Source organism: Montipora capricornis, chromosome 6 (assembly GCF_036669925.1).
Source record: "Montipora capricornis isolate CH-2021 chromosome 6, ASM3666992v2, whole genome shotgun sequence".
NCBI lineage: Eukaryota > Metazoa > Cnidaria > Anthozoa > Scleractinia > Acroporidae > Montipora > Montipora capricornis.
In genome coordinates, this window is record NC_090888.1 from 41,379,793 (window position 1) to 41,399,792 (window position 20,000).

Genomic DNA, 20,000 nt, shown 5'->3' on the forward strand with positions numbered 1-20,000 from the left:
AAATGTACAAGGAATCAATGTCCAGGTTAAACTCCAGTGACAGCAGTTCCTCTCGCACGTTAAAAGTATTACCCCTTCGTCCATCAACAAGATTTTTATCTGTATTTTTAACGATTTGTAAACCACAAAGTATGCACGAACTCATTGCAAATTTCTCATGTTCATGTCGTGAGAGGAAGTGATAGTCTTCAGGGCAAACCCTGCTAAAATGAGCCAATCAAAACTGGCTCTTTCAATGATATAATGATCTAGGGGTAATAGCCAATCAGATTATTTTCCACACATTCCGGGAAATCAGCAGCAAATCACAGACGCCCCTTTTCCCCCATTTTTTCTTGTGGGAAGGGGGTGGCTGTACACAGGCTAACTCTGATGTATATAAATCTTCTCTTGACAAGCCTACTCACTTTCCTTTGAAAGACACAGTTATCATGCTGGCCATCTTTACTCATTGATCAAGGGCCATGTAACGCTTTGTTGAGATTTTCCCACTTTTTGTCTTCACCAATCATTTTCCACATTTCTGTCGGATGTCACGGTAATGTCACCATTGCGCAGGAGAAAGCGAAAAATAAAGGCGAAAAACCAAAATGTGAAAATTCAAAAGTCACGTTCTGTGCAGTTTGTCTTATCACATTAAATCACAGGTTACCAATAACACGACTGAATTTAGTTGTTACACTTAAATCCTTGTTACACTTAAACACTTAAATCCTTAAAACCTACAAAATTGAACGAAAATAATTTCCAAAGAAACAAAAACAAAAACAGTTTTCTTATTTGGATTTGGCCATAAAGGTACATTGGTCGTAAACAGTGTTCAGTATTGGCTTTTGGCATTTTTTTTTTAAAGATTAATGAGTGCATAACTTAAATGGTGGTCTGAAATGCCCAATGCAATCTTTGAGGTGTTGGAAGAGACAGTGAGATCAATCAAAGAAGTCGAGGTGTCAGTGACTCTTGTGGGTTGGTTGGTTAAGGTTGCTTAAAAGGTGTTTGAATTTCCAATTTGAAGAATTTGCATTTTGATTTCCAGGAAGAAGGTTAAAGCTGAAACTGCCCAATAAAATGATGTTGATTCTTTTCATCCAAATGCAATCAATAGTGGAGGAAAACGTGTCAAGGAACAATGTATTATCAGGTGGACGATAAATGGAGCCAATTATAAGGTTCTGCGATGCTATCCTAATATTGATCCAAGCGGTTTCCAGAGAGTCATTTGCATTTAAACACACATCTGGCAATTTTGTACCCCCCAATAGCAATCTCGTTATTTGAGATCTTTTGATTCAGATGGGATTCCGTTGTAGCTAAAATGTCGAGCTTGAGCAAAGATAGCAGAACTTTGATATCCATCAATTTGTTTAAAAGTCTGACATTTCGAGCGTTAGCCCTTGGTCAGAGCGAATCAAGGAATTGTGGGTAATGTGTAGTTTTTATAGTAGAGTAGGAGCTACACTATTGGTGGTAACATGGCAATGTGAAAAATAGGAATACATTAGTTAAATGAAAAGCGTATGTTAATACCGTGAGGATTAAGGGTGCCAATTTGGAAGATGAATTTTTGTTCCAGATTCTTGTGGCTTTCCGTCGTACCTAGATGTAGGGAAAGGCCGCAGATAGCCATGTGTTTTTTGGAGTGTTTAGAATGATGGGCATCCCTGTCATTCTTCTCAACATCGCGAAGGTGTTCGCAGTATTGGTCGCCTAGTCGTCTACCTGTCCAAATCGGCACCCTTAATCCTCACGGTATTAACGAATGCTTTTCATTTAACTAATGTATTCCTATTTTTCATTTTGCCATGTAACCACCAATATCGTAGCTCCTACTCTACTTTAAAAACTACGCATAACCCACAATTCCTCGATTGGCTCTGACAAAGGGCTAACGCTCGAAACGTCAGCTTTTAGAATCTCTGTACGGTGGCCAATTACATTATCAACTCTTTTGATAAAACCAACTTTTTGTATACTACTTCCCTACCGACTCAGTGCCACAGTTTCTTTAGAAACTACCCCCTTCTTTCATTTGTTTAAGTCTGTTTACTACGTTGTTGAAGGTCCATTTTGAGTCATGGATACAGGTCAACGGAAACTTCAGTTGCTGAAAAACTTAAGGGCTCCTCTGCTTCATTGATGGTGGGTGGAAAGATATCTCTTGGAATACAATATTCATGGAACGGCGATGCGGACCATAATCAAGTGCTACAAATCCATGCATTAGTTGTTGATGATCAAATTCGCTCATCATCGAGTGGTTTCACTTCATGGGAAATCTATGTTGACATGAATTACATTCCATTGCTCGATGGTTGTGAGTGATTAATCTGTTTGTTGCACACTGGGCATTTAGCAGGTCCTGGATTCATAGACACATCTCCACTGGGAATAATGCACATAATTTGAAAGGTAGATATTGAGTTCGGAGAGTGACTAATTCTTGCCGGGAAGAAACCTTTACTCCGTAAGCCATCAGATCCAAGGTGGTGTCTCACGACTGAACAAATCTGAAGTGTTTTATCTTTAAATAGTACTGATGATATCTCAAAGCTGCCTGTACTGATTCAGTTACCTTTTCCAAGTTTGAAACAATATCAGGATTGGAAAAAAATTGAAGCAACAAAAGTAAAAAGATGGAGGAGCATGCAAATGAGGAACCAACCACCATTCCCTACAGTTGTGATTGTTGAAGGGAAAGTCTACACTGTACTTAGGGTGGGACCAGAGGTGGCAATCGTGTCAGGGGCTTCTAGAAGGGGCACCAAATTGTTCTCTCAAACCAGACAAACAAATCTGTTACAATTTTTATCTGGCCGTCTATGCCAGGCTCTTCATCAGTCTCAATGGCTACACCATCTCTGAGGAGCATCTTCCAACTGTTCATGGATATGCCGATGATACTTGGTTGTATTTGTCGTTTCGTCTTGATTCATCTATGGTGTAGGATTGTGCAGGATCGTGCAGTTTTGGCCTTGGAAGCGATTATTTCTGAAGTTTGGTCATTGTTCATTTCTCTTAAAACTTAAGTTTAATGTCATCAGCACTCGACAACAGGTATCTAAGGTCGACATTGCTTCTCTTAAAATTCGCTCAGCTGGCATTACACTGTTATCAAGTGTTAGAAACCTGGGTGCATGGTTTGATGATCGAATGGCAATGAATGTCCGTGTTGGTATGGTCTGCAAGAAAGCCTTCAGAGCACTATACAACATTCGGCAAATAAGAAAATTTCTTTCTGTTGAGTCAACAAAGACACTTACCCATGCTTTTGTCGCGTGCCGTCTTGATTATTGTAACTTTCTATTGTATGGTATTCATCAGTACCAATGTGAGTGTTGAAAGCTGCTGCTAGAGTCACGTGTCTTGTTCCTCGATATTCACATATTACACCAATCCTCGTACTGCTTCACTGGCTTTCCATCAGACGCAGAATTGAATTTAAGATTGCCCTTACGGTTTTCAAGGCTTGACATGGTTTGGCGCCGAACTATATTTGTGAACTGTTAAGTGAAAAACCGTGTAGCAGATATTCTCTCAGTTCTTCGCATTTGTTGGCCATACCCAAGACAAAGTCTTAGACGCTAGGTGACAGGGCATTCTTCCATGCTGCCCCAACCATATGGAACTCTCTTCCGCTCAAAATTAGACTGAGCCGAAGTATTCAAGTATTTAAAAATAGGCTAAAGACATTTCTTTTTAAAAAAGCTTTTATTGACTTGAACTATTTTCTGAGCTATTTTATTGACATTATGAACTGTTTTTTATTTTTGCAATATAATGAACTATATTTTAATTTAATATTATTTTTGCGTGGTAAAGCGCTCTTGAATATTTTAATAGTTTTGAGCGCTATATAAGTATCATATATACCATCCCCGTTAAACAATGAATCGCTATCTGAGGTTGACAATCTGTCGAGAAAAGCCTGCAGTCTTCCTCCTTGCACAGATCACATTCCCAAAAGGGATAAATCAGATGGTAGAATGTGATCATTTCTCTGGAAATGAAAGCTGAGCTTGCTGAGAACATCAAAGAAGTCGGAAAGAAAATGACAAAAGGTCGCAAGAGATGCTTTCTCGGCTTTTTCGATGAACTTGGCTGTTCCTTTGACATCTGCATCAGTTGATGTTGTAGCAAGATGCTCCATGTGTGTGACGACTGCACTGCACCACTGACATGGAGAAGCTACGTGAAATCCTTTACTGGCCAAGGCTTCAGAACATCCAGACCTTAAAACCATGGATGGAAAATCCGAACTCTTACCATCAATGAGTTTCAAGGAAAGCCAGTAATGGTATTATCCGAAATAACATAATGGGTACCTCATAAACACGTTCTTGTTTATTTAAATTAACATCATGGGTTTTCATTTTTGTCACTATGTTTAATACAGTCAAAACTGGATGGGAATTGTACAGAAAGACATCCATGTGTTTCCCTAATCCACTAATGGTATTGGAATAAAAACCATGAATGATTGCATTGCATTTAACATGGCAGGGTTTATGTAAAAACGCATTCTTGTTTCTCTGACTTGACACTGGTTTTTGCCCCGTTTCCACTGATTGCAGTGAAAAAACTCTATGGATGTCTATAAAAACACATTCACATATTTTTCAAACCCTTAGTGGTTTTGAAATAAAAACCAATAAAGTTTCCTTTTTCATTTTCTTGAATTATCATGGTGGTTTTCTACTCTTTTCCACTTGGGATTTATACTGATACCCATGATGAGATTTCTATAAGGACGATCCTATTTTGTATTGTCAAACCCATGATGTTTTCAACTATAGAAGACAAAATGTTTTCCAATTTATAAATGTAAATTGCACATTGCAGTTTAAATTATTAAGTTAACTATGGGGCACAATCAGATTAACAGTATCAACACCCTGATTTGTTACACTTGTCATTAACACTTACAGGTTTTTTGAGTCAACATACAAGAAAATAAAAGTTATATTATAACAGTAACTCACTGCAGCACTATTTTAATTTATAAACTTAAATAGTTGTAGCCAGTACTTTAAGGTCGTAAAAGCTTTCAGCAAGAACAGGAACTAACAATAAAATCTAAGTACACTGTTGAGTATTTCAAGGGATCAACGTTCCTAACATCAGCCCTCCTAAGAAAGCAACACTTATTTCCTTACAACTTTTCCAGAAACGGCAGACATGCATGCACCCAAATTTGCACACATCAAGTCTAAACAAAGGTGGCCCTTACGAGCCCGCACATGGTTATAAAAAAAATATGCTAAAAATAAGAAAAATACTGATAAGTCACTAATTTCCTTCCAAAGTTCAACTCAACTGGATCATCAATAAGTGTCAGGCATTCCTAATGTCTGGCAGTTGCTAACCTCTCTGGATTTTGTTGCCAACTAATGTAGAATACTATTAAGTCACTAAACCTCTGTCCAAGTTTATTGCAACTGCACTATCAGAAAGATTTGACGTTTTTAACCTCTGTCTGTTGCAAAGCTCCGAGATTTTGGTTTCATACAAGAATGATTTTTCACATTGAGGAGATACTTTGACAGCAGTTGGGCAGCTTATTCTTTTTCCATGCTAGCAATATTTTTTGAAGTGGCAAGTCCATACTTTTTGACACATGTTGTAATTTGTCTCTTAGCAACATCTTGGAAGCGCACAGCATTAAAAGCTACTTGAACAATGATCTTTGCCGCAAGGACAGGAACTTCATCTTGTTCAGTAACAAATTTTGCACCAAATAAAGGGGAAAAGGTATTAGCATTTTTTGGTCACTCAAAGTCTGCACACTTTGGAAGATACAATAATTAAGCTTGCTAGGCCTGCCCGACACAGCAAAGCACAACACTTGGTTGTTAGTACAGTGTATACCAGTACACTCATTTGACACTAGTATTCAGTATTTGTGTGCCTTGGTGCAAATTTCCCACCTTCTGATCAACCTTGGTTTATGCTAAAGGCTGAACACTGCCATTTTTTTCTGACTTTGCAAAGTTCTCAGCCAAACTTCTTGAATGGTTCAAAATTTCCCTATCAAGGTAGTCCTATATCCTTCTGTTAATCCAAAATAACTAAACAGCGGGGGACAAAAAGAGGTCATCTGAACAAAAATATTGTTTCTGGTTGATTGTTAAAAAGTCACTTCAACCAAAACTTCTTTTTAGGGGGAACCTCTTACCTTAAACATCCTAACTCAGGTCAAATTAAATGATAGTATCTTTGCATACCTCTGGATTTGTCTCAGTTGACATTGAATCTGAATCACTTTTAGAGGCTTCATCAAGGCAATCAACATCTTCGTTGTGAGGACGTCCACTTTTACCTCCTGGATAGTCCTCATCTGAGTCTTGGTCTAGGATTACAGTGTCTGGAGATATGTCCAGGTTTGACCCTAATTAGATGCACACGGATTTCAATAAGCGTCATGAAGTGTCCCCTTGCTCTTCTAGCCAACTTCAACATCACTTGTGTCTCAGAATACAGACAATTTATGTCACAAAGTGTCCCCCAAATGCTGCTCTTTAAGTGAAGATTAACTGCTGCATTTACCCAAAGCTAAAAATAACACTAACCTTTACCCTTACCTTATTGTTGAAAATAGGTAGCAAATGCTTAGACTTAAAGGGACACTTTGTGTTGGATGTCAAAATTGGGCGTGCATCTAATTAGGGTCAAACCTGGACATAAGTGAGTGTCTGTACAGCTAGATGCATCGCTGCTGGTGCTTGATTCTTTACTTTCATCATCTAACTTCTCCTTTTTCAATTTCCTGTTGTCAATCTAGGAATAATAATAATGATGATTATGAAAAAAGATAGATGATGTTTATTGAAATGGAGACTGCACCAGAGGAATTGGACAACTTGCCAACTGGTTCCTTTCAATCTCATTTAGAGCAACTTTTAAATAATAGTACCACAGTGTATCTGGGTGTTCCCAAGATACAAAAGAAAGCTCCAAACAAAGAATCATAACCAACTTTAGTATAGTCATGTCCATTTCGATGCCTCCGCGTCCGTTCATTTAGGACATCAAGGATATGTTGTTTGATACAAAGTTTGTCTAACCCTGCAGGTTCATACAAGCAATCCTCAGGAAGAGTCTCCACCAGGTCCTGAAGCTCCTCTTTGGCCTTCATATCTGTTCTAAATACTGGAATATTGTTTCCAGGCCATTTCTTTATTGCAGCGTCTGAAACAGCTTTTCTACTGAAGGAGGTTTTAAAGAAGAACTTTAAGGTCAATTTGGGCTATACCCTACTGATATCAACTGAAACTTCTTGAATGTTTCTGTAATTTCACCAGAAGTGGTGTGAGTGTACTCAGCTTATGATCAGGCAAAATAAGAAAGGAGGTGTTCAAAGGGCCGAGCTTCTCTCCATTTGTAAACTATTCTCTTAATAAATAATGGTTGCACAGATACAATAAGAACCTATGTGAAGGCAAAAAAATCATGCCTGATAGTGTTACACTTACTTTGCCTTGTAGATTCTTTGGTTCAACTGTGGCATGGCTTTAATTTCTAAAATGGAGGACTTTTTATGTCGTCAACCCTGGGTGACAACAGGAACTTCTGTAATAATTCTTTTAAATGCAGTTGCTTGCCCACAGTTTGCAGCCCACATGCCTCTAACTCCTGAAAAGAACCCTCCCCTTGCAAGGTACATGAGAGCTCTGCCGTCAATTTCCTGTTCCGAAAATAATTGTAAGACGATTTAAGCTTAAAAGTGAGTGAGCTCAACTTATTGCTGGCTCTGACGTTTAATGCTCTGAACACTTTCCTAACAAAGTCAACGAGTGGTTTGTTTTGGAGCAAAGGCATTGCTACACACATCAAGAATACTTCATCCAGCTGCCGTGGGATAAAAGTATTTACTTTGAGCAATGCCTCTCAAAACTGAAGGACATTTTCTACTTGTATGGAAGCCTTGTGTGATACGATAATAAGAGTTATTGTTTTAATAACGAGGTAGCAGGAATATGAAGACTGGAAGTCGAGAATTACCTCGCTTTGTACTAGCCTGTTCGACTCTGGCTATTTTCCTAACAAATAGCCAAAGGATTTTGAGAAGTAATGACCTTCAGACTTTTTAGCAATTTCTTCGCTGTATTTCTCTTTTATCTTTTCACGAACCTCTTCTACTGTCCACTCCATTTTTCACCTACTCAGGCTTTCGATTCTTCAATCAAGAGGAACATAATAAACGCGCTAAGAAAATAGCGCGAACATCCCGAAAAGCATTAATCCAACCAAATATGGAAAAGCTGGCGCACGATCTACCTGTGACTTTAAATTCTGGCGGGAAATTTCAACATTATTTTTCTGTTCTCGGAAAACGTACGTACACAGAGAAGCTGATCACAACTTAACATAGATCAGTCCTTAATCATGATTGGAACAAACAAACAGCAGCCTTCAGAAGAATTTTGGTATAGGAAAGGTATTGTCTGTTGCCACTGCTCTAGCTTGCCATATAAGCATGTCCAATGCCCTTTGCACTGCAGTATCGACTTCTACAGAGTATGCCCATTGGAAAAATGCTGAAACAATGAGGTAATAAGGTACCAACATAATTATACGGGCTAATTCTTTTTACTCATTTGGCCTGTAAAGGTGAATTGCAGTGAAATTCATGATTTTAGCTTAGTAAATGACTTGCTAAAGTAGCGAAAGTTTATGTTGACATTCAAATTGCCAAAGTGATTTACTACAAGAAGACTGGAGAAAAGGAAGATACAGATGGACAACAGAAACAAACTCTCATCTTTCCACTGATAAAGTGTCCTGGAACTCTGTTATAGGGCTTGCTGATGGTTACTGGAATAACGTGACATGGGAAAGACTTGTATATTAAAGAGGTCTCATTTGCTATTTGAGTGACTATAGTCCTGTAGTCTTTGAGTCAACACTATGGTTTGATTTTTCCTTAATTTGCTAAATTTCTCATGAGATTGCTATCTCAATAGGTTTGTTTTTGAGTGCCATTATTCATCATGATCACACAAACAATTTACCTTAAAATGGTAATTTACAACAGAAAAACTATTAAGTGAATTTGATAATCTATAAACCATGAATTCTTTCTGCTGTGTATTGTTTGGTTTGAAGAGCTAAATAAATAACCACAAACCACAAACCTGAATTTTACTTTAAACACGTTTACTTAATGTTTCTGTTATTTCACAAGAATGTTATGTACTTTCCCAGTCATGGACATTCACAAACCATTCATGGTATTGAAGAGAAAACGTCCAGGGGTCTAATTGCCATAAAACTTAGTTAACATCATGATGGTTAATCTTAGTAAACCATTTATGGTTCTGCAATAACCATAAATGTTTCTTTCTACCCCAGCTCTCTTTAATCCCAGCAATGGGAATCACTATAAACATACACGGTTGGCAGCTTTCTACTTCTTTTTGTTGGTGGGTGTGGTCTTTGTTTTATGGAGTTGTCTTATTGCCTTCTTTGATAAAGCCCACAATTGAAATGAAAACGATAGAATTTGCAGAGGAGAACGATGCAAGTTGTTTGTCTGGTAACCTCGCAGTCATTTACCGAGGGAAGTCTGGACACCAGAGACAAATGCTGGACTAATCAAGACTGTATTTTACACAATTGAATGATATATTTACATCCGAAAAGTAAAAGGTACAGATTCTGATATTAAAAAATGAAATTCCTTGTTTAAGCAAAAAAACATTTTATGTTTGGCAGCTTCCTACTTCTTTTTGTTGGTGGTTGTGGTCTTTGTTTTATGGAGTTGTCTTATTGCCTTCTTTGCACTCAATTTTCCAAAGGTCTAGCACACTTATTTGGTGCTTAAAGATCAACATGGATTTTGGGCCTTTTCTGAACTGAAAGAAGCATGCATGCATGGCTAGTATTTTGCAGAAGGAAGAAGACCAACCCCCCCCCCCCCTCCCCCCTTTTTGGATGTTGAGTTCAACAGGAAACCTGATGGAACATTAGGACCCTCTGTCTTCTGCAAGAAAACCCATATCAATAGATACCTACATGCCAAGTCGCACCACCATTCCTCAAAGAAGATGTTTCTTATATGTACACTTTTCCATTGTGCCAACAGTATTCCCAATTCTGGCAATAAAGAGAAAGAATCAGTGATCCACATTCTCAAACAACAAATACCACAACAGTAAAATACTAAATCTTGCTGGTTTTGGCCGGTTCCGCTGTCAAAGGGTTAATTAATCTATTTACTTATACGCTCCTAACACACATTCGATATCATTCTGATGAAGGATGTCACCAGAACAGTTTAAACGTCAATTTCACACGTTTCACACAGTCATGCTATTATGGGTGTTTTCAGATACCTCCAGGATTGACCCTAATTAGACGCATGCCAATTTCAATAAGCTTCAGTGTCCCCCTGCTCTTGTCCTTAACTTCAAAATCACTCATGTCTCAGAATACAGACACTTAATGTCACAAAGTGTCCCCAAAATGCTGCGGCTTAAGGAAGGATGCACAGCTGCATTTTCCCTAAGCAAGAAATAACGCTAACTTTTACTCTTACCTTATTTGAAATAGGAAGCAAATGCTTTACCTTAAAGGGACTCTTAATGTTGGATTTCGAAATGGAATGTGCATCTAATTAGGGTCAATGCTGGACACATGTGGGTGTTTAGAGCATTCTCAGCTTGCTTTGCATACACATTAAGGGGGAATTGTACGTTGTTAAATATATAGCAATGTAAAAAGGTGTCTGGCATTTTGAAGCAAGAAGGATAATAAAGATATGTCTAAAATAGCATTTTAGCAGGTGTTTCGCAATTTTAATGTGAAAAATTTGCTCATTAATCTTCATGAGCAAATAGAATATCCAGAATAGGGATACATGGAATAGAAGTTAGAAATCCTTCATTTTTACAGAGATTCACATTAACATTGACTCCTGGGGGTTCCCCATTGACGAGTAAAATCGTCTGGCGTTAGACAGAGTAAAATGCTAAGTATGGTCGGTTTAGGTCGGTTTAGGTCGGTTTAGGGTTGAATGGGTTAAATTTGTCAAACACCTGCTAAAATGCTATTTTAAACGTATCTTTATTGTCCTTGTTGCTTAAAAATACCAGACATACCTTTTTACATTATTACTCCACGTATTCTTGTTCCGGAATAGAGTCAATTGAACACACCCTAAATTGAGGGATGAGTTGGTCTGTTTTAATGACTAAAGATCTCTTTAGGTGTGAAGTCCCTTTCACCATGTGATACATTAGAACTTGATGATGATGATGATGATGATGATGATGATAACAATACTAACAATGATAATAATAATAATAATAATAATAATAATAATAATAATAATAATAATAATAACAAAAGTGTTTATTTCTCAATAAAATAACAGCATAGCTGTCGTGTTCGTGTCGAAGTTTAAAAATTACAAAAATTACTGTCAATATTGGAGTAATGAACAATGGATATGAATTGAATGCAGATTTCGTACCTGGCAGTTGTGGTCAACCTTTGAAATGTTTTGGCAAGGTATTCAAGACATGAATGGTTCAGAAATCAATCAATCACAACTTGGATAATACTGTATAGTGACAGTGAATCCCGTAGCCATTAAATTAAGTCTCGTGATTTGTTTAACCAAGGATCATTCTTTTGCTTTAAATTAAGAGAATGTTTGACTACAATCCTCACCAAAAATCCTTGAAACACCCCTTTCCCCTTCACAGTGTTGAGACGACATTTTAGTCTTTGACTGGCTACACCAACATTGAAAAAGGGAGGGTGACGAAAACGGTGCAAGAATGTTCAAAGTGTTTCAAGGTTTTTGTCTAAGATTGTCTGAAGTGGTGGGAATTTCTTTGAGCATGCGCAGAAGATGAAAGTGAGACTTACAAAGTTATTGCTAGGGCAATGCATGGGTTTTATGTGCTGTTGCTGTTGTTGTGTAAATGTGGGAAGAGGATTACAAGGTTAGTAAATTTTTGGTTTGATAATGGCAACTTCTGAAGGAGATTATAGCTGTTATGAGGAGCGTATTGAAGACACGTCAGAGGAGGAAAGTGACCAGGGAAGTGAACACTTGCAGGATAATGGATGTTCAGAAGAGTTTCATGTGGGATCTCGAGAGAGGGTTTTGCATCGCGAAGTGCGTAGCGTGTATTTAATTACTTACAGTCAAGCCAATCTAGAAAAATTTCAAACGAGAGATTGTTTTGCTAGAACGGTGGTCGAAGCATTCAATGAGACAAGCGGGTTAGCTGATATTGTGCAGCGGGTTTGTAGTCAAGAGCAGCATTCTTCAGGGGGGACACATTACCACATGGCATTAAAGCTGTCGCATTCACGCTGATGGTTGCATATGCGAAATTATCTCGGTGACAACCATTCCATTCAAGTGAATTTTTCGTCTGTTCACTCCAATTATTATAGCGCCTGGAGATACACAACAAAAGAAGGTCCCAAGTATGTTCAGTCTATGAATCATCCAGATTTGGTCAACAGTGCCCCACCTCGAACACAAGAGGCCAGTCTGACAACGGAACGCGGTGGAACAAAGAGAAAAGCAAAGAAAACCAGAAAATGGAAGGCACCTCGACTCAGTATTTTCGATGTATCAAAGCTAGTCGTAGCAAAAGGAATAAAGTCCAGGCTAGAGCTTCTTGCTCTAGCCTCAAAGAAGCTCTAGCCTCTCGACAGATGAAAGAGGGAAAGGAAGATTTAGCGCAATTCATCGCTAACAGAGGAAGTAAAGTTGTTGACGAGGCCATACAAGTAGGATGGGAAATGGAGGAAGCAGAGGAAAAATTAAAAAGGAAACAAATGACAATGATGGACATACTACAAAAAGAAGGTCCATGTATCACTAACTGCAATGGAGAGTGGTTGGAAGTTGCAGAGGATACTCTCGCACGCAATAATTTAACAGGTGGAAGTTTTCAGAGTGCTGTGCGCGAGCTACTTGAGAAAGGACGCGCCAAGTACCGAAATATTTTAATCAATGGTAGTGCCAATTGTGACAAGACCTTTTTACTAAACCCGTTGACTGTCATCTACAATACATTTAGTAATCCCGCTACTGGCAATTTTCCTTGGGTTGGTGCTGAATCTGCCGAGGTTATTTTTGTTAATGACTTTCGCTGGAGTCCACAGGTCTTGCCTTGGCACAATATGCTTCTTCTGTTCGAGGGGCAGACAGTTCATTTGCCAGCACCGAAGTGCCACTACGCTAAAGACATTGTCTTTGACACTGACACTCCGATATTCTGCACAGGCAAGCATGAGTCAGTGTTCATTAAGGGAGGCTGCATAGATGAACAGGAGACCAAAATGATGCGAGTAAGGTGGAAAATCCTCAACTTCTTTTCGCAGATTCCACCCAGCGAACAAAGAAACGTTCCGCCTTGTCCAAAATGTTTCGCCAAATTAATTCTGTCCCTTAACAGTAATGACAACAGTTCGGGATAAGTGTTGAACGAGTTCCCACCAAAGGATCGGCGAATCTCAGCATATTCCAATAAAAGTATTATGCAACTTTACAGTATTGCGTGATGGTGACGGAGTGTAAAGTGTAAACAAACGCTGGTAAACCGTACGGATTACCATTAGCTTTTGCCGTTTATCGCATTCCTTAGTCGTATTTCTCGGTTGAAAATCACCTTGTAAAAGACATTAGTTATAATTGAAATGAATTTTCAAGAACAGCCTCATTGCCATCGTGAAATTCAGCCTTTTCACAACGTTAACCATAACATGTAATAAAATGAGATTGTCAACAGACCAACTTCTATTTTGACAACGGTAAACCATTGTGACCTTTACCGCACATGATTCGACTAAGACAAAACATGCACAGTACGTAGACACTGCAGATTTCCATTTTTGCATCTGTTGCCAAATACAAAGTAATAAATATTACATGGTAGTTCCAAACTATTATCAGTGATTATTATATAATGTTCAATAGGATAATTTTGTAAATGTCAATTGCTCGTACTTTCGCTGGGTCAACCTGCAAGTCCTGGTCGGTGGCAACATGTCCGATAAATGGGACTTCCATCTGTCAGAGATTTAGCTTCTCAGTGTTAAGCTTGACACCTCGCTCTTTGCACCATTCGAGGAACTTTATGAGCACTTAATTGTGGTCAGCAGTAGCTTCTTCAATTGTGGTTCCGCAGCGGACGATGATAAAGTCATCTGCCACTACTTCAATTCCAGACATTCCTTCCACCAGCTCGTGCATTTTACGCTGGAACGTCACAGGTGCTGAGCTGACACTGAAGGGCAGGCGTCGCCAACGGTAACGGCCGAGCAGGGTGTTAAAAGTTGTCAAGTAAGACAAGCTCCCGTCCAGTGCCACGTGCCAATATCAGTTATGGACATCCAATTTGGTGAATACTTTGGCTTCATGTAGCCGTGTAGCGGTATCTTCAATTGTCAGAAGTGGATAGTGCTCACGTTGCATGTACACAATTTGCCGTTTTTCTTGGGTACCGTTACCATGGAGCTTATCCAAGCTGTGGGCAAGGTCATGGGTGTGACAATTTCCTGTTTCTCAAGATCTTCTAGTGCTTCTTTGACCTTTGTTCTAAGTACATGACGAGGTACATGACGAGGGGCATGCTGTACGGGATCTATGCTGCTGTCAATTCTAATGTGATATTCACTGGCCAGTTTTCCGACTCCTTCACTGAAGACTTTTGGATAAATCTCTATTAATGTTTCTTTGGTGATGGAAGCATGTTTTGTTCGCGTGTGTGCTCTCCACAGCATACACTGAAGCATTTCCTGTTTGAGGTTTGCTTAGCTCATCATTGTCGATGTACTTAATTATATTCATGCCCACACAGGCCTTTCTTTCAAGGAGGGGTCAGATGGCGTTGTTGTCAACAAGTTTGCAATCTAGTTGAGATTTAAAACCGTCAGGCCACACGCGGATACAAACTTGACCCACACTGTCAGCTTAGAACCTCCGCAGGCCATGAGATGAGTGTTCAAAGGCATATTCCACCTGAATAACATTGCATTGCACTCCAGTGTCAGGCTGAAAATGCAGATAATTTCTGGACTCTAGATTGAGAGTTACTAACTGAGAGTCATTGTGGTCAACCACTGAGATATGATCTGCATAAAACACTTCCGAATCACTATTTGGGTCGTCAACAGCTGTGACAAGTTTGTGTGGGTCGCTGTCTTTGCCGTCTTTTTTTTTTCTTCTTGACAGCTTTGTACATTTCCGACACATCTTGAAATATGCTGGGCATAATTCTCTCTTCGTGCGATCATGTTCGGTACTACAGTTCCTGCATTCTTTTGTGGAATCCTTTAGGTGTTTTTTAATCTTCGTCTGTCGCTAATTTGGCTTTTACTTCCTTTTCCCAAGGCGGTTACTGTAGTTCCATCATGGTTTTCGACGATTTTCATTTGGGCCAGCATTCTCTCAGATGCTTTGCAGATCTCATCAGTTTTGTCAAGTGTAAGCTTCGTCTCTCTCAACAATCATTCCTTGACTATTTTGTCACAAATGCCAAATACCAATTGATCGCACACTATCTCTTCCGGGGTAATCTCTTTGAAATTGCAACTATCGGCTAGCTGTCACAGCGCTGTGTGGTACTGATCATACGTTTCTCCAGGCTCTTGCACTATACGGTTAAACCTGAACCTCTCGAAAGGGATATTTTTCTGTATTTCGCACTGCTCTCTGAATTTCTTTAATACTGGTTTGATCTTTTTCTCATCACCATCATTTTCCCAGTTGTTGAACGTTGCGTATGACCTCTCGTGCTTCTTCGCCGATCACCTTGAGAAGGTTGGCGACCTGCACTCCCTCTGTCTTTTTAGTGAGTTCTGTGGCAAGAGCATAATTTTCCCATACTAGCAGGAACTTCTTCCATTTCTCTGCGGCATTTGGGTTGTGAATCTCGAGAGCGGGTGGCGGTGGTAATGCACATCCTGATGCCATATTTTCTCCACTAGGTTCGGATAAGCTCTCTGTAATATTGTACCACTAAAGGATACACGGATAAACTTGAATTTTGAGCAAGCTTTAATATGCACCGTACTTATTCAGCTATAAGCTGAAATCCACACAATTTGGGCAAATTTGAAGCCGTAGAAGGGGTCTCGGCTTATAGCCGAGTATTTTTGATAAAAAGAATTTTCTCAGCAAATTAAAACAATAACAAATGAACGTGTATTCACTTACAAGCCGAGCTAAATTACTTGTAAAATGAAGAGAAGTTGTTGTTGGTTTGATATGGACTTCTATTATTTGGTGGCTGGTAAAGGAGCCGTTTGTGTTGTTGTGTGATCGGGATCGATCTTATTGCTCGTCTGTCCTCGCTGTCTGTCTCGAATTCGTCGTCCATTTTCTCATCTTCACTTTTTTTTTCTTCTGGAATATTCTTGTTGAAGACTCGTCGTCTTCTGTGCCGTCGAGTGCGTTATAGAGGTGCCATAAGTCTTGAACAAACGCCTCACCATCTGCTTCGGATTATTGCACTCGAAGGAACGAAGAGTCTGGGAACGAGATGCATCATCTGTTGACACAGATCGTGTAGACAAGCTTGTCACATGATACCACAGTAAACTTGGGACAAAAGCACGAGTGGATTTCTTCTTGTTTAAAGCGACATTTTCCAAGCAAAAAAAAACCGTACGCTTTAAAGGAAAAATCTTACCTTGACTTCTTTGCTCGGAAAACCACGCCAACAGTCGCTGATCGAGCTCAGGAGTCTTCAACAAGTCTTCAACGAGAATATTTCCCGATGAGCTCCCCGATAAGCTCCCCTTTGAACAGATTTGCCTGATCTTTACTCCAGCAATGGAACCACCGCTCATGCTGTATTCTCTGTAGACTTGCCACAAGTCGACCTCACGATAATCCCAGGAAAAAATGTTTTAGCGAGCAAATCGTGATTTTTCATTCGCGAAGTAAATGAGGGAGCGATGAAGTCGCGAGAGGATGACCTTCATTCCACGTGTATCTAGACAAAGGACTTTTCAAAAGTCTACATTCTCTGGTGATCTCAGAGTTATTTTTTACAGCTTCTGCTTCTGCTTCGGCGACTATTTTAAGTTTAAAGGCGAGGTTGTAAGGTGCGGTGCTTCATTATGGTGGGCAGTCACGCGTTGTTTGCCTCCGTGTTTCTGCTATGTTTTTGCCTGTCTCAGAATGAATACTTATCTCACTACAGGTTTACCTCATTTGTAACTAAATCAGCAGTCAGTTTGGGCAGGCTGGCTCCAGAAAAGGAAAGCGGTTTCTGTGATTTCGAAGAATTTAACTATCTTCACTGCTGGTGGCTGAGAAATGAAATGGTCGAAATTTGCATATTGTTGGACGGTATGGTAATGAGTCCAGTATTGTTTAATTCAGCAAAAACAATGGTCCTCACCACCTCAAGCAATGGCAAGTGCAAGCAAAAACTATCAAAATGCCGAATTTTGTATTACGCAAATACCGTGGCGACCAGACAGCTCTTGCTTCTCTCTAGTGACGGGGAAACCAATCCTGGATGGCAAGGCGTGATTGACCGGGATGGAGACTATCTACAGGACTTTGCAAGAGCTTCTAACCAGGGATCAAACTTGAGTGTTGCACACATTAATATTCGTAGCCTTAGAAATAAGGTTGACGAGGTTAAAATGTTGCTGCATGTATGCCGGTTTGACATTCTTGCAATTACGGAAACCCACTTGCATCGAAAATTTTCCAACAGTCAGCTTGAAATTGACAACTATAAGATTATCCGAAGGGACAGAGATGCTACCACCAGCGGTGGATGTTTGTTCTACATCGCCAGCCACATATGCTCAACTCGGCTAAGATCCCTAGAATCATCCGATATTGAGGCGACATGCCTTAAGATCAAGGTAAATTCGTCCGTTTTTATCATACGAACGGTTTATAGACCACCTTCTTCAGATTCTTTATTTTTTGAACGATTTCAGGATTTACTGGAGAAACTTTGGATCAAATGCCGCAAAGTGCTTATTTTTGGCGATTTAAACTGTGATAGCACTCGTTCGACTGACGGTTCAATTACCTCAATTTCTGGCCAAAAGTTACAGAATTTGCTTCTTCAATTCGACTACATGGTTATCAACGACAAGCCTACCAGGGTAACTAAAGATACGTCAACTTTGATTGACCTGGTAATAAGTAGCAATCGTGATCTGATCAAAAATACCAGAAAAGTCGAGCTTGGAATCTCGGATCACATGCTTGTACATGCGTCCGTCCAAACAAAGATCAAGTGGCCCCCTCGTAAAATAATTAAAGCCCGTTCTTACAAAAATTTTGACCAGGCCAAATTTTCTAAGGACATCGCGGAGGCCCCTTGGTCCGTATGTGAAGTATTCAACGATCTGGATGATTGTTATTGGGTGTGGAAACACATCTTTGGTGAAATATGTAAGAAGCATGCGCCCTTCCGCAAGATCAAGGTTAGATGCCAGTCCTTACCTTGGATTTCTCCAAAAATACGCCATTTGATGAATTTACGTTACAAAACTCGTCTTAGGGCAAAAATGTCAAACAATCAAGAGCTGTGGACAGAATATCGCTCTTTAAGAAACAGGGTTACGCATGAAGTCAGAGTTGCTAAAAGCAGGTTCTATGTGGATCTATTTGACGAGGTAAAAGACTGTAAGTGATATTGGAACTTGGTTTAAAGACATCAGATGGGTCAATGGAAACATCTGACTACAAGAAAGCCCAGATCCTAAATGAATACTTTTCTACTGTAGGTGAAAAGTTGGCAAGCGATCTTCCCGTCTGTAGACAAGTGAATAACAATACTTACATCAACGGCGTTACTCCCTGCATAATGAACATTTCCATATTGCATGCTAGTGTTGCCGAGAGCATCGATAGGATGAAGGCAAACAAAGCTTGCGGACCTGATAATGTTTTTCCAAAGTTATTCAAATATGCAGGAAAGGATCTAATTCCATCGTTATCTCAGTTTTCCGAAGTTTTGTGCCGAACATAATTCTGTCCCTACCTCTTGGAAAACTGCTAATGTTTCAGCCCTGTTCAAGAAGGACGATGAAACAGATAAACAGAATTATCATTCGATGTATTTTGTCCTTCCTTTTCATTGGTTGAAAGCCCACCACGTGACCTGCAAATAACTGCCTACAAATAAGTGTCAACACGAGCCCCTCGTTTCGTTTTCGCCATACTTTGCCTTGCGGTGCTTGGGCGTCGTTCAACGGATTGCACTTGTGATAAAAACTCACGCCATCGAGAAAGAAACAAATTTCCCTTTGGAAAAAGTCCGCTGGATACGTTTTTTTCACTCTACGCGCAAATTGAACTCGCTCTTGCTGATCACGCGAAGTTAAAATACCTTTCTTACGTGCTTCTTGCAGGTTGTATCCCATGCGTTTTAATGTTCTGTTAACCGTCCAAAGGGAAACGTGCTGCAGACCTAATTCTGCTCGAAGACGGTGGCAAGAGAAATTGCCTTCTTCCTTGCGCAGTTTATGAACATTTCTGTCAAGAACACGTTGCTGGCGCCCAGTTATTAATCGCGGCCTCCCACGAGACTTGCCATTCTTTTGAGAATTTCTTCCGTTTAAACAACGGTAAACAGACGCCCTGGATATCTTGCATCTGTCCACGATTTGCCAGATAGACAAACCACCGTCCACACGTAACAATCGCACCAATGCTTTAGTTTCGGGCTTGATTTTGTGACTAGAAACCATGCTGATTTCAACAACCTAAAACACCACACTTTACCTCACGTCACAAACCACGAGTTTCTAATTCCACAATTCAAACACATTCTTTTCCGCGCTTTGCAGGCAATTAGAATGCAAATACCTACAGGGACGACAACAAATCTTGCAGTGCAACAAGGCTGAAAAGTTTGTCACAACGTTGCGTATTCGCAGAGAAACTACGCAAAAACTATAGGAACGATTCAGACAACAAGTTGCAAAAATAGTGGAGACACTTTGCCTTCATGACGCGCTAGTAGCTTCCCCCATCTCTCCCACACTGCGACCCC

The 20,000-nt window shown here is 39.7% G+C and overlaps 1 long non-coding RNA gene across 1 annotated transcript in view; it reads left to right on the forward strand.

Annotated features, from left to right (window-relative positions):
* The window catches only part of LOC138050521 (uncharacterized), a 42,679-nt gene that overhangs the window by 18,328 nt on the left and 4,351 nt on the right, over window positions 1–20,000 (forward strand). The gene's annotated exons all lie outside the window — the stretch shown is intronic.